Below are 16,172 nucleotides of genomic sequence, written 5' to 3'. Positions count from 1 at the left end.
ATTGGGGGTCCTTTTGAACACATTTACTTCAAAGAGATTAGAACTTCTCTCTGTTATCAACACCACGGATACAAACGGGGACATCAATATCAATCAGCACAAATTTCAAGACTGAATCTAAGGAAAAAGTTTTAAGTTGTTTGTTCTGAAGTAGAAAGAGGTGGGCACAGGGGAGGACTGCAGGCATCTGTTAACATTCAAGTAGTAAAGTTTGCATTTGAACAGAAAAATTGCCTGGCAAAATCTGAGCACATCCAGTAACTGACTTCTAAATTCTTGATCTACAGACATTCTTCCTGAATGTCTAGAATACTAGAAAGATGTCTAGAAAGATGTCTAGAATGTCTAGAAAGATGGCCAGCATATGTCTACCACCGTTCTTGATGCTAAGCATAGACACGTCTGACAAGGCTGCTGTCCAGTTATTCAAGTGTGGTGAAATGGAGTTCATTTCTGACCTACAGTCTGTTCCATGGTGACCGGAAATACAGTTTGTTTTCTCAGGGCCAGCAGAGCCACCCATGGAGCCTGTCACTCAGGAATTGGCAGAGACACTTTCAAAGTTGCATAGTCTTTATTCCAATTTATATTCTCCATTTCTGGGAAACTCATGGTCCCCCTACTGATGGTTTGTAAATGTCAGAATTGGATCCCCGCCTTTTTTTTTTCTGATTAATAAACACCAGTAAAATCCTTGAGCCCAAGAGCCCTGGCACCTGGGTGACCATCTTCTACGGTATCCTTATTTCACAGAACAAAAGAAGAAAAGCTCACACAAGGAAGTGATTTGCTCAAGGCCAAATAGGAAAGGCAGAGTTGGAATGATAGCTTACATTTCCTGGCTTTTAGTTCCAAAGGCTTTCTCTGACTTCATGCCACGTCAGTGTGATTCCTTGGGAGAGTTTCATTCTGATATTTTTTAATGTGCATCTGATATGATTGGTCCAGTATGACCTTCATAGCTAATTATTATCATTAATATCCTCCTATGATGAACTTGATAATGAGCAACAAGTAAGGTAAATAATTATGGTTAGACATGCTGTCTCATTATACTGATTTTGCTTAAAGTACAAATCTTACATGGAAAGAGTACTTTATAGATTTTAAAAAGTACATTCATGTATTTGATCACTTTCATATAATTTCTTTTTCATTTAAGACAACCCTGTGGATTCAGTGAAATGATTGGACCCAAAGGCTGATAAAGACTCTGGTAGCAGGTTCACTTTGTCATATAGAAATATCTGTTTATCCAAGTGTAAGAGTGAAGCAGTTAATATAAGCATTCTGATTAATAGTGATGCTTTAGATACACTATCTAGACTTTTTTTTAAAACCGCATTTAAGAAAATTTATTCAAAGCCACTTCAAACAGGATTTCATTCTATTTCTCATCCCACTTTACAATTGAGTTATCAAAGGTTTAGGTTAATGCTGCAGTAACATTTTACATTGAACTGAAATGCCAGACATTTAAGTTAATTTAGTATACACTTTAGTTATTTCATGAAGAATTTTAAGCCACTTACAATACAAATACAAGTAGAAGATCAACAACATGTAAACATAAAAAAATACAGATCATAAAGACAAGTGTAGATGTTAACTGAATTTCACAGTCACCTCTCAGCTTCCAAGAAGCAACAGAAAAAGAAAAATCACAAATACATTATACAAAATTTATAAAGTATCAAGAAGAATCTGGCAATATTAACAGGCGCTCGACTTCTGAAGATAAGAATGCACTGTAACTCAACACAGATATACTGAAAATTGTTTATTCTTTCTTTAGTAACTAAGAGGGTATTTGGGGCGTGGCAAGCCTTGGCGTGTTTTGTGGAGTGTCTCCTACGTGGCCGCAAAATGGAAAATGCAGAACTTCTATGCCTGATTGCCCAATATTCTGGCCTCATTGAAAGACTAGAATAGATGATCTCTACTATCTCTTTTAGCTCTAATCTCTTGACCCTGATTCACATGGAAGCTGTGAGTGAGCAACATCTGTGAGTTTGAGATTTAAATCTTCTTATTCCAGGTCTCCAAACAAGGCCAGAGATACTATAACAAGTGTTCGATAAATCAGGCATTGTGACTTTTCTGGGTGGCTCTTGCTTTATGATGTTGAATTCAGTGGAATCAGGGTCCTCTCATTTGGAATCTCTTCATTTCTGGCAATTCCTGAAGCCCTTTAGCTGTAGGTTCCTAGGGGTGCTTTTCTTTACAGCTCCAGAAGGCAGGCTCCTGCCTAAGTGCTTCCCAGAGGGAGGAGAAAGTTATTTGGAAGGGCTGGACTCTGTCAGATAAGTGAAAACTTTTATAAATAACTGACTTGAAACTCAGAGAGAAAAAGATTTTTAAATCAAAGTGCTAAATTAAGAAGCTTAATTTGGGCACTTCGGCTGACTGAGTTGTTTATGGGAGGGTTTATGCTAACAATTCCCCTGCATCCGCGGAGCATCAGGAGTGGAAACTGATAAAATAGCTTGAGGGGGAGGAAAGGACTGTCTCACTCCAGTAACTGTGTCTTCAAAAAGCCAGCGACGAGTGCTCGGTCCGGGGCTGTTTCAGTCCCATGCTGGTACACAGCTAGTTACAGTAGGACGCTAACTTCCTCTGCTGTGTACCTCCTTGGAGTGACAGAGCAGTGCTTACATTGCTCGTGGACTTCCCCAGTTTATCACTAAAAATATAATAAGAGACTATATACAAGAGAAAGAGAATCCTTTGTCAGGGAGAAAGAAAAAGACATTATTTTTGGACATAAGGCCACTACATTAGGATTTAGACTATGACTCTAACCTCAGGTTCTAACAATAATTTGGTGAGAAAATTATTTGTTGACTCTGGAACAGTTTTTCCCATCTAGAGTTGGGAGTTAGATATTTTCTATGGTCTCTGTAGTGCTCTGCACCTCCAGAAGTTTCTTAATTTATCATTCTAATATTATATTCCACGAGTATTCCAATTATTTAGGTTTTGATGTCTAAAAATCAATTTTGGTACTGGGTCTAGTAATTTCATTTGGGGAAATTTACATATAAAAATAATGAGACATTTGCAAAAGTATTTATCTATCAAAATGTTTATTTCAGCAGTATTTGTAGTGGCAAAAGTTGGGAACAAATTAACTTCACAATATAAAGTGAATACATACATTATCATTTATTCGTATAAGGGCACAAAGTAAACCTATTTAAATTTTATTGTTGAAAAATATTTAATGGTATAGAACAAGTTAAAGGTGAATTCCAAAGAATAAAACCAGATTACAAATGGTAAATAGATATCTCAATTTTGTTGCAGATAAAAATTGGGAGTGTTAAGGATATATATGTATAAGATGGAATATAAGAAAGACTAGAGAATTCCATTTTAAAATTTCAACTGTTTATTTCTTTTTGGTAGTTATTAGTTATTTTTATTCATTATTATTTTGTTGTATCATCTTCAATGCTTCTACAAAAATTGATCACATTTGTAATCAGAAATAATCATGATTAGTTTCATTTAAATATCACAGAAGAAAAGCCCCAGGGGTACACCCTCATCTTCCTTCATCCTCCTACCTCCCAACAGCTAAGAAGCATGAGGAAGTTTCTCTATGTTTTGTGACAAATGATATGCCATCTCAACAAGTTGCCAAAAGTTAAAATCACTTCCATTTATTTTGCGTATGGACCATAGGTGTCAGGGCTAGTGGAGACTAGAGAAGTGCTCTGGTTTTCCCAAGTTATGCTCCTGAGTCTCAGGAAAGCTAAGGATTTGTCAGCTGTCACAAAACACTGATAGAAAAGATAAAAACATAAGCTGTCCTTACTCTTTTGCTCTCCCCTTGCACCTTAGAGAGCTGAAAAAATTCCACGAATCATATCCTTGGCACTTTTCACTCTTCTTCTCTAAGTAGTTACAAATATAAAGAATGAAAAAATTTCCAGACCTGACACACAATGAGGTATATAGCACAAAGCTATCTGAAAGTAAAGTAGTGATGTAAATAAGGTGAAACTATTAAATGGTCTAAGATACCAAGATTCTTTAAGGTCTGGGATTATTCCCACCAAGGTCAAGTGGGAATGCAAAGGCTCAAATATCTTTCCAATTACAAATAGTACAAATAGAGTGTTTTTCTTGTATAGCCTTTGGTGAATATAAAGCAGTCCGTTCCTCTAGATTTCTGCAGAAGCATATCTGGACATCATGGTACCTGAAAAGTGTTCCATTAAATCATTTAGTAATTTAACTAAAAAAGTAGCTTTTCATTATGGAGTGTGGACAATTAGATGTGTTTACCTCCATTCCTCAGCTCAAGGAGCATTTACTGGTCATGTGATATTGCAGCTCAATGACCGTGCTCTGACCATTTGTGGCCAGTGTTTGTCCCCGGGACAGAAGTCACATGGGATCCAACATGGCCGACATCCAGAAAGATCATGAGAATCGCACAACTGCTTTGGCACCCCTTCAAGAACTGCTCAGCAAGGAGCTCGTGATTGCTGACCATCTGGTTGGAAACCCTGGCAATAATTTGTTTAATATTAGAGTTAATATGATGTCTGTCAGTAGGAAGCATTTTGTGGGATTGTAATCACCATGGTAGTCCATGTTAGGTAGACTCTTAATATTATCTTTGTTTTCACTCACTCATTAGTTTGTCAGAAATTAATCCTGGGCTATCATCTTTCATAGTCAATGTTTTCTTATTAGTCAATGTTTTCATAAACATACCCAGCTGTTTATGATCTTAAATGTGAGAGGAATAGATAGGTTAAAGGAATGATATAGAAGTACCAAATTTATGCTTCTGAGGATGTCAGAAGCTGTAGGAGGTGTTAGCCATGATTTTGTCAACATGATTCCAAATGTGAAAAGTTCTATCGAAGCCTGAATGCTTCAGAATACATTTGTTCATTAAAGTTTGTAGAAATAGACACACCTGAATGAGGTGTAATTTAGGCTTACATCTCAGGCCAAAGATGAAAAAATGGAGACTTAAGGAGATGAAAGAACATTCCTAAGGCCATAGTGGCAGAAGGAGACCCAGCACCTCATTTGGACTCCAATTCTGGGTGTTTTCTTTTAGGCTGACGATACTTGTTCACAATTCTTGAAAGCTTTTTTTTTTTTTTTTTTTTTTTACACATTTTTCTGGATATTGATTTTAAAAGTAATTGTAGACTTTCTCATCAGTTCTTCTAGATTTGGGCACAAAAGAAAGAAGGAATGACGCAAATAATTAAAACCCTTCATTCTTGACACAGTTGCCATGGAAAGGTGCTAAAGACACAAAACTGAGTAACGAGATTTTTATTGCACAGTTTAGCGAGAAAATTATCCACACTGCTAGTTTTCACTGACTTCTAGGCATAGCAGTAAACAATTTTTGTGCATCATTTCAGTTGATCCTCAGAACAATCTTATGCTGGCATTGTTTTCACTATTTTTTTAGGTGAGGAAACTAAGACTAACAGAAGGTTAAAAAAAACCTCTGATTCCACAGTTCGTGCCCTTCACAATTCATCAACATGGAAGCAGGGGGATACATGTGACAATGGACGTATGGCAAAAGTGCTGGGATTCAGGAAATAAGAGAACTTCCAAACTTCTCTCAAGCCTAAGCAAGGTGATGTATGGTAGTGAATTGAGGTGGAAGAGACACAAGTAGCAGGCAATGGTATCACAACTGAACTCTGAACTATAAGAAGAGGAAGGTCATCGAACATTACAATAGGGTCAAGGGCAGTTGCAGAGTTCTAAATAGTCAGTTGTCAATATAGCTTTATTATAGGATGCATGCTGAGAACATGGTGAATGGTGAGGTGAAGGGATAAAGAAAAGATATTTGAAGGGTAGGTATTAATTACTGTGAAAAGTTCTGATTTACTATTTTTTAAAGTTTTAGTATTTATTTTTGAGAGACAGAGAGAGACAGAGCGTGAGTGGGGGAGGGGAAGAGAGAGAGGGAGACACAGAACTGAAGCAGGCTCCAGGCTCTGAGCTGTCAGCACAGAGTCCAAAGCGGGGGGTTGAACCCACAAACTGTGAGATCATGATCTGAGGTGAAGCCGGATGCTTAACTGACTGAACCACCCGGGTGCTCCTCTTATTTACTGTTAAAGTATTTAAATCACATCCTGTGGGGGGCGCCTGGGTGGCTCAGTCGGTTAAGCGACCGACTTCAGCTCAGGTCACGATCTCGCGGTCCATGAGTTTGAGCCCCACGTCGGGCTCTGGGCTGATGGCTCAGAGCCTGGAGCCTGCTTCCGATTCTGTGTCTCCCTCTCTCTCTCTGCCCCTCCCCCATTCATGCTCTGTCTCTCTCTGTCTCAAAAATAAATAAACGCTAAAAAAAAAAAAAAAACTAAAAAAAAAAAAATCACATCCCGTGGGCAGTGGCAAATAAATCACTGTGAGATTTTGCATAGGGTAGTAACGATTATGTTGGAAGATAACCCTCATCACAGTGTTGAGTTTAGAAAGTCCTTCTTCCCATTAGAAATTGATGTAAGTCCATACTACTGCCGGGTTTTGCAAGATATAGCAAAGAGTAGGAGACAGAATACTTGGGGTCTTCAAGCTATGATTTTTTTTTTTCACTGTGCCTTGATCAAATCGCTAACCTCTTAGAAAGCTAATATTTTACAGATTGGCTTTCATGGGGTTAATCCAACATGGTCCCTTTGATGTAATATTTACGTATCACTTTCCTTCTCCTCTTCTGAAGAGGACAGTATCATTGGCAATCCACTCAGTTACCCTGGCTCTTATCCTGTTTATGGATTGCTTCGGTCTTCTACTTTTTCACTATCTCTCTTCCATTACCAGCCAGGTAACCATTTTATTGCTCATTTGCACCTTCACTAGAGAGAAAAGATGTGATAGACAAACCAGTCAACATTTTATTTGCTTGCAACTCTTGTAAAAAGTTTACTAAGGAGAAAACATAAAAAAAGTAATGAATACAATAAGATCTGAGGATGTTCTGTACATTTCATTTCTCTACACTGTTTCTTCTAACTTTGTACAACCAAGAGTTTGATTTAATTTTTTTAAGGCTTAAACTATATTATACTGTTTTCCCTCCTTCCTCTATTTCATTTTCTAGATAATGTAGCTGAAGTAAATTCAATGTTAAGTGAATTCCAAAGTTAGTGGCAGGTCTTCAAGTAGAATCCAAATCTCCTAATTCCTTGGTATTGTGGTTCCAAATTCAGTCTATTCTATACTCTTTAAATATTCTCATGTATTAGACACACAAGTCTAATAGGAAATGACGGTAGCTTCAGAATGATTATATAATTCATCATCCAAAGACTAATACCATTGGCAGTCAAAAGGGGCACAAATAATAATTACTCCAGGAAAATAGGCATAAAGTGGATTTAGTCCAGGAAATCCAGAGTATATGGTAATTTCTATTTCAGTGAAATAAAAGGATACCTTAGTATCTAACCCAAAACTAGATTACAGAGGAGCAATACTTGACTGACGTTAACAGCTGGTATTATTCTCCCCACTTTAAAAACATGACAGGTGACATGTAAAGTCAATTCCTAAGGGAGTACACGGACCACAGGTAATCAGTTAGTGCTTCTGAAGGCTGGAGAAGTTGGGCTCTGATTCCTTTCCACCTCATCAAAAATTCCATTTATTTATGTGTTGACTGATTTGTTCATTCTCACAAAATGAGCACCTGCTACATTTCAGGCTCTGTGTTACAACCTTAGCCGTGGACCACGTGCAACCTCTGTCCTAGAGTCATTCGCAATCTAGTGAGGACAGATTCCTAAGCAAATAGTTACTTGCACAGGGGAAAACGCATTAGACTAATTAATAATCTGTGAAACACACAGGATGGGGGGAAAAAAAACCTTACTATTCCTTGAGAAGTCCAAGACTGCAGTAACGAATTCTCCAGGTGGACAGGAAAAAAGTAAAGCAAAAACACAGAGATTTAAATAACTCCTGTTAGGAATATGAGGTATAGCTGTGCAGATTGCTTATTGTATCCAGTAGGTTGTGGCCAGGTTGTTTGAAAGGCTAGGGAGTTTGGGCTTTATTCTAGGGATAATGAAAAATCATTAGTGCTTTTGTTGTGCTTTAAAGCGGTAAGGACTACAAACATGGCTTTGTTTAAAAATGTAATTCTGGGGGCGCCTGGGTGGCTCAGTCGGTTAAGCGTCTGACTTCAACTCAGGTCATGATCTCACGGTCCGTGAGTTCGAGCGCCGCATCAGGTTCTGTGCTGACAGCTCAGAGCCTGGAGCCCATTTCAGATTCTGTGTCTCCCTCTCTCTCTGCCCCTCCCCTGTTCATGCTCTGTCTCTCTCTGTCTCAAAAATAAATAAACGTTAAAAAAATTTTTTTTAAATGTAATTCTGGTGGTAGTATTAAGGAAAGGTGAGCTTATACAATATGCTTCCCATGCTTACATGTTTGTTTTTTGAAACCTATGTATAATAATGTGGTACATATTTAAATGCCTTAACTACACATAAATTAGGTATTTGCTTTTGTTTCAGAGATGCTGCCCAGCCCCTCTCCTCTCATTTTCTCCTCTACTCCTTCGTGCTCATATTTTCATCTTAAACATTTTTTTCCCAGAATTCTATGTCACAGTGCCTCTTTTTAAGGTTAAATCAGCATTCTCTTTGTCCTACTATTTTCTCAGAAACTACTCTTGGGATTTTCCTTACATTGGTTTATTTTTATTGACAAGATGAAGCCAAATAAATATTTTTTCCTCCTGTAATCTTTTCTCTTGCTTGTGTTCTGTTAGTTCTTGTAGTCTTTGATCAGAAAGAAGAGAACTGCTTGTATTATCATTAAATGTGCTGAGTCATTTGTAATTTTCTTTGAATACTGAGGGCTTCGATGTCAGAGACAAGGTCCAAGTCTGGTTGGTTTTTGAATATGATTGAGTCAAATTACATATTCTAATTGTACATCCTAATTTTTAATGAAGCTGAAATAAGAAAGGGTTGTAAGGGTGCATGTAGCTACAAAATCTTTCATGAGGTAATAGAGGAATAGTGATTCATGTCTTTCAATATTGTATTTTCAACTAGAAAAGCTACTTAAAAAAAGAAACCTGAAGAAAAATAGAAACTGAAAGAAATATGAGAAAATTCCAGTTTCAAAACAAATGGTCGAATTTCAAGAGATGGACTCTAAGAGTTCTTTTTTCAAATGAATTCTAGAATCATTATTTGCTCTTTAGAAAGAGTATTTGCGTGTTGTGGTGGTGCCATGCCCAGTGGCCTTCATCATCTTTTGTTTGACTTTAAATGTCTAATGGGTGTGGCCGATTTAAAAAGTGGCTATAATATTTTTCAGCTCCTACCATTGGGAATCTATATCTCCACTTCCTGAATCTTGGCTGGGACCAAAAAGACATTAGGAAACATGATAGAAGCCAAGGGTTGAAAGGTGCTTTTCATTCCTCTTGCTTTTGGAACGTAGTTACCTTGTGAAAGAAGACTGATACAGTCTTCTAGATTCTGAAGAAGGGTAGCTTTGTGGCCAGTCACCAGAAATGTGAGTGAGATCATCCAGGACCAGTGAGTCCCAAGTCAATCCAGCAGCTCACAGCAGTTATATGAGTAAATCCAGCTGAGCTGACTAGAATTGCCCAGCTGGACTCAGCCCAGACTGCCAACTTTTAGAATCATAAGTGAGTAATCAATTATTATTAAGTCTCTAAGTTTGCAGTTGACTTATATGCATCAAAAACTAACATAATGGGCTACTGTGTCTCCAGTTGTGATAGGCTCAACTCTAAGTTGGTTCCCAAGATTCTTGCCTCTGCACGCCCCATATAATCTGGGAATATAAGGGAATATCACTCCTGTGATTAGGCAAAGCTGAATGGATTTTGCAGATATAACTAAGGTCTCTGATCCGTTGACTTTGAGTTAGTCAAGGGGAGATTATTATGAGCAGGTCTGACCTCATAAGGTGTGCCCTTAAGAGATCAGATGGATTCCAAGCAGGAGCAGATACTCTTCTTTTGGCCTTGAAAAAATAATCCGCAGTGTTGTGGAGATAACATGACCAGGAATGGTGAGCAGGTTTCAGATCCCAGAGGTGACAGCCGGCAAGGAAATGGGAATCTCAGTCCTGCAGCTGAAAATGCACAACCACCAGTGGCTCTGAAGAGGATCCTGAGCTGCAGATGAAATCACAGCTTCAGCTGGTCCCTGGATTTCAATATGGTGAGGTGCTGAGAAAAGTACCCAGATTCCTGGACTCCTGACTCATGGAAATGGCGAGCTAATAATTTGTGTTGCTTTAAGCTCACTTTGTGGTAATTTGTGATACACCAAAAGAAAACAAATATGCCAACCTAGCCTTTCAACTATTAGATATGGTCAGAACTGATGATCCGTTTACAGGTTTCTTTGCCAGGTTGTATATCTTGGTAAATGAGAGTAGTGAGATTCCTTGACTTGGAGAAAGCCATTTTGTCTTCCTCTAGGTTCACAGAAAATGTAGCCTCCTTCAATGTCATGTGAATATAAAGCAAAGAGGAAGATTTTATCTATAAGTGATGAGCTCTTCAAAAGCTAATGTTCAATTGGAGTCAGAGGATTAGATTATATGACCTCTTGAGGGAATTTCTTGCCCCCGTAATGTTGTGGCTCAGAATAATGTCATCTTTTCTTGGTCCTAAAAGTGCTGAAAGGCACTCAAAATTATAAGTCAAAGTGCATGACTGATGGGCTTGTTAATGTTGAAAAGGAAATGGCTTGTTCTCTATTATAACACAAACAAAAGGAGCATAACTTCCACCAAGGAAAACAAAGACGAGAGGAAAACTGTCTACTGATAAAATAAATGGCATAATGAAGCCAGTAAAAGTCCCAGCTGGTTACAAACACGATACAGACTAGCCAGATCTCCATGTGGCAGAATGGATGCAGAGCTTTCTCTGACAGAACAATGACAAGAGATTTCAGTGAATATGCATTGATTTAGCAGGGCCTCGGACAAATCCATCTTTACTGAGTGGCATATACAAGTTCCCTGTCATTAAGTACAAATCAAAGCATTTAAAATGCATGCAAGAAAAAATTTTCAATCCTGCAAGGCTTAGCACCATGCAGAGAGCACCATAGGACATCAAATTTTTATAGTGTTATTCCTGGACCACTTGCCTGTATCCGTCTCACTCTCCACTCCCTAATTTGCACTTGATTCTTCTAACTTCTGACCTTTTGATGTGTTCACCCCAGCACTTTTCTAGTTATAGCCTTTGCTTCCTTTCTTGAATATGATTTACATTTCCCCCTGAAGATGCTGTCTTTATCCCATAATATTTAATACTGAGATCTTCTACTTGTTTAGGTGGCCATCTTCTTCATTAAGAATGCTCCTGACTGAGACAGAATTTAGGCATCATCACACCCCATGCAAATATCACTCTCACATAACCATTCTAATGCTTTGAAAAGTCTCTGGATTGTCTTTATGGAGAATGAGGATTTTGAATTAGGACTAGTGGGAGGAGTCATTAATTCGTTCAACAAATTTTAGTTAAGCATCTACTATATTTTTGGCACAATTTCAGGACCTTAGAATATATCAGTTAACAAAACAAAGATCCCTGCCATCGTAAATTATTAAGGTGTAATATTTACAGGTATAATATTACCATAAAACTGGTAGCAAGAAATGGGAGATTAGAATCCATACAAGAATTTAGGTATGGAATTTAGTCCTTATTAAGTATAATTGATCAGACCAGGAACTTTATCTACATTGTCTATCACTTTTAATCCTTCCAAAAACCTCTTGAAATAGGTATTATTATCTCTAAAACCACATACACATTAAACGGTGAACTTTGAATGTGAACCCATGAATAAGGTCTTGATTCACCATGAATAAATAGTGTGATAGAAGTTAAAAAGCATGAAGTTTCAAGGCAAAAAGACCTGAATTTAAGATTTTTTTCTACCAACTACGGGGACTGTGACTGTTGGGACCTTTCAGATAATGTCCCTGATTAACCGTGGTCTTTCATGGCCTAAACAGCATAGATTTGAGGTAGTTTTTCTGGTTTCTCCCATAAATGTGTATTTTTAAGTAGTGTAAAACTGAAGGAACATAGCAGCCATCTCTGGAAGCAATGCTGATTCGTAGAACCTTACAGAAACCCTTCTGCCAATTCATGTCACCTTTAAAGTAAGGGGTTTACCCCCATTTACTTGGAGACCTTATGAAAACATTGATGGCTAGGCCCCACTCCCAGAGTTTCTGGTGTCATCAGTCTGGGGTGGGACCTAAGATTTTCATTTCCAACAAATTTCAGGATAATGTCAATGTTTCCGGTCTGCCGATTACACTTTAAAAACTACTGTCCTATGCATTTACTTCCTCTTCCTATCTAATTCCCTTCTGTATAAGTCATCACCCCTCATGCAAAATTATATATGTGAAAACCATCTTCCCTTTGATGGTCCAATATGCACAACCTGCAGGTACCTCGTTTAGTTAAATAATGTCAGTCCCCTGCAACATGGTTCAAGTTTCAGTTACCATGGTATATTGACTGTGAGCAATTACATAAAAGTACACACTTCCATGCTACTTCTTTAGTCCCGAAATCACTGCATGAATAACAGATGTGTACAATGACCAGTGATGTCAATTCCTTAAAAATGTGTTGATGATGATTATTGTATGCATTGTTAGTTGCTTTACTCGCAGACAGCAAAGCATGTAGTTGTTTTGCCTCTTTGTCTCCTTGTAATAGACCAATCTGGCATTTTACAAAAATGGATACTCAAAAGAGAGAATTGGCCACACAGATGAAAGCACACTAAAGAAATGAAAAGTGATAACAGCAGAAGAAGGGAAATTACAATAAAATGTAAATGGAATAATAAAAAAATTGCTGACTATGGAATATAGACACTCACTATTTGAAAGACTCTAGATAAGAATCCAGAGGAAATTAGTGAAGGTGAATTTATCAACATACATGAAGAAAGTAGTTAAGGTGAAAAAAAAATGACATATTCTAGTGGAAAAAATGCCAGCAAAAACTTTACGTTAAAGGAAATTTCAAAGATACTTAATGACATTGGAAGTGCAAAAGATAACATTTTAGAAGGTGATCCAAACTTAGAAAGTTATACAGCAATTTGCCAAGGCATAGAAAAGATGTTCGCTCCGTATTTTTAAGTTATAGGACAAGAGGAAGGGAAACCTGTTCAGATTATTCTTGAATACAAGAGACTTTAATTCTCAGTTTTTACAGTGTTTTAAATGACAGTGTACTAAATACGTATTCATTTTACTGTGTGTGTGTGTGTGTGTGTGTGTGTGTGTGTGTGTGTTTCTTCATTTCCCTATCTACAGAAGTCAGTAAAAGGCTTTTTAATGTTTTGAAAAAAAATTGTAAGGTCACAGAACAGCCATAATTTTCCATTGATTAAGTATGTTCTGGAGAATTTCAGCTTATATGGCCATTTTTGCAGTCTGGCCCTGCCATACAAACTGAGCAATACCTCTATCTGTTTCTCTCAAGTATATAGAAAGCCTCCCTTTTTGGTTATAGTGGACCGGCTGATAGCTCTATATTAGCACTTTTACCAGAGTCCATGGCTTAATCCGTTAATCATCCTTCCCAGGAACAATTTCTCTCCTGGAATACTATATGCTTGGAATTCAGCGCTGTGATCTAACCAGTGACCTGATATTGGTAACCTACAGTAATACTTTTCTCACCCAGTTTCCACCCTTGCACTCGCCCTACTGGAAGTACACAGTCTGGAGAGCCCACTCCCCACTGTGCCATTCTGATGTGTCCATAACTTTTTATTTTCGTTTCGTAAAGCTGCCATTACCAAGTACCACAAATTGGGTAGCTTGAAACAACAAACAACAGAAATTTGTTTTCTCACAGTTCTAGTTTGTCTAGAGGCCCCCAAATCAGGGTATTAGCAGGACCATGCTCCCTCTGAAAACTGTAGGGGAACCCTTCCATATCTCTTTCTAGTGGTTTTCTGGAAATTTTTGACATTTCTTGGCTTGCAGATGCATAACTCCAATGTCTAGCTTTGTTATCACATGGGGTCCTTCTTTTTCTGTCTTCCCATGGCTGTCTTCCTATAAGAACACAAGCCATTTTGGATTAGGGGCCCATCCTACTCCAGTATGAACAAATCTTAACTAATTATATTTGCACTCTCCTTGTTTCCAAATAAGGTATCTTCATGTTCACCTTTACTGTTGATGTACTGTAAGACCCAGCTGTAGTCCATGAGACCTAGCCTCTCTTACCTCCAGTACTTCCTTAGCATATTTGGAATATTAATTCCTAGTCACAGAGTAGTTATAAGGATTAATTAAACATATTTGTAATGCTTGTGTTAAAAGTTCATGGCTCCTTAACCATTAGTTCCTTCTGAGCACCTCCCCACCCAAGCACTTATAAATTAAATCACTCATTGAACACTTGACATTTACTGTCTTATATTACTAATAAATGCCACTGTCTATGTTAGATCACCTAACTACATTGCAAAAACACCAAAATAATTACGTGTTGTATATATATGACTTTGTATCTCCAAAGAGCCTAGAACTTGGCTGAATACAATAGCAAAGTTTTTAAAAGCTTTATTGGATAGTACATCTCTGATTAAAGTTAACTACATATGAATGCATATTATGACTCTGGTTCCTGAAAAATTAGATCAAGATAAAAATCAGACTTTATCATTGTAATTTGAAAGAAGAAATAGAAACTAACAGAATTATTACATACACAACTCTTTTATTTTTTTTTCCTTTAAGGATATTATGGGAATATGATTATTAAACAAAACAAACAACATTTTTCTCTGCAAAAGTCTTTCTGTTCAGGTAAAAATAAACAGATTACCACAGCTTTGAAGGGAGATAGGTACCTTACAACTGAATGATTTTGGATGGAAGTGTGAGAAATTCTGATGTTAGATTTTTCTGGTCATTAGCTTCTCAAACAGTGGATTTTCTTATAAAGAGAAGGTGTAGAATTATTTACTGGGACATTTTAAAAGTTTAATGATAGAATATCTAGGAAAATATAGGATATATCAGTGAAACTGTATAAAAGACCCACAAAATAGCTCTAAGTATATATGAGCAATCAATATATAAGAAGAATACCACTTAAATTCATTGGCAGAAAGAATGATTTTTTTTTTAATTAATAGTGCTGGTAAAATTTGTTATCCACTTGAAAGACAACAAAGGAAGACCATGCTATTACACCATTGTGGGAAAAACATATTTAGAATATCAATGAAAATATAAGATATAAAACAGTAAAAATATTAGAAAATTTTAGGAGGATTTTTTAAACCAATTTTAAATATAAGTACATTAAAATAAAAGGATGGAGAAAGATGTATCATGGAAACACTAATTAAAAGCAAGTAGTTGGATAAATATCAGATAAAGTAGACTTCAGAACAAGAAATATTATTCTGAATAAAGACAAACACTATATAATGACATAGTCAATTCTCTAGGAACACATAAAAATTCCAAACATGTATGTACTTACTTAGCAGCATAGTGTTAAAGCACATAATGAAAAACATAGAACTAAGAGGAAAAACAGACAAATCCAAAAAAAAAAAAATAAAGATATAGAAGAACCAAATCACCCTATAACCAGTAGCCCTATTTGACTTTTATAAAAGATTTCACTCAACAGCATCAGAATACATTTAATTTTCAAACGTATATAGATCATACATTGAGATAGGCCATATTCTGGTCCATAAAACAAATTCTGACAAATTTAAACATCAGAAATAATATGAAGTATGTTCATTTACCATAACAGAATGAAACTAGAAATAAAAAACAAAAAGATAGCTAGAAGATCTCCATGCATTTGGAAATAAATATCTCGTGTAAATAACTCATGATTCAAAAAGGAAGTATCAAAAAATTGAAAAATATTTTAGACTGAATAAAAATAAAATACACTATATTTGAAATTTGTGGAGTGCATTAACAGCAATGTTAACTGTTAAACCTGTAGATTAAATTCTCAGAACTAAAAAAGTGCCAAATAATTTTAAGTAGAAAAAGAAACTAAAGAAAAAACTAAACCCAAAGCAAGCAGATGATGAAAACATAAATATAAATAATAAATAAAATTAAAAATA

The sequence above is a fragment of the Leopardus geoffroyi genome, chromosome B1 (assembly GCF_018350155.1).
Source record: "Leopardus geoffroyi isolate Oge1 chromosome B1, O.geoffroyi_Oge1_pat1.0, whole genome shotgun sequence".
Lineage (NCBI taxonomy): Eukaryota > Metazoa > Chordata > Mammalia > Carnivora > Felidae > Leopardus > Leopardus geoffroyi.
The sequence above is the reverse complement of the archived record's forward strand: the minus strand, read 5'-3'. Positions refer to the sequence as shown.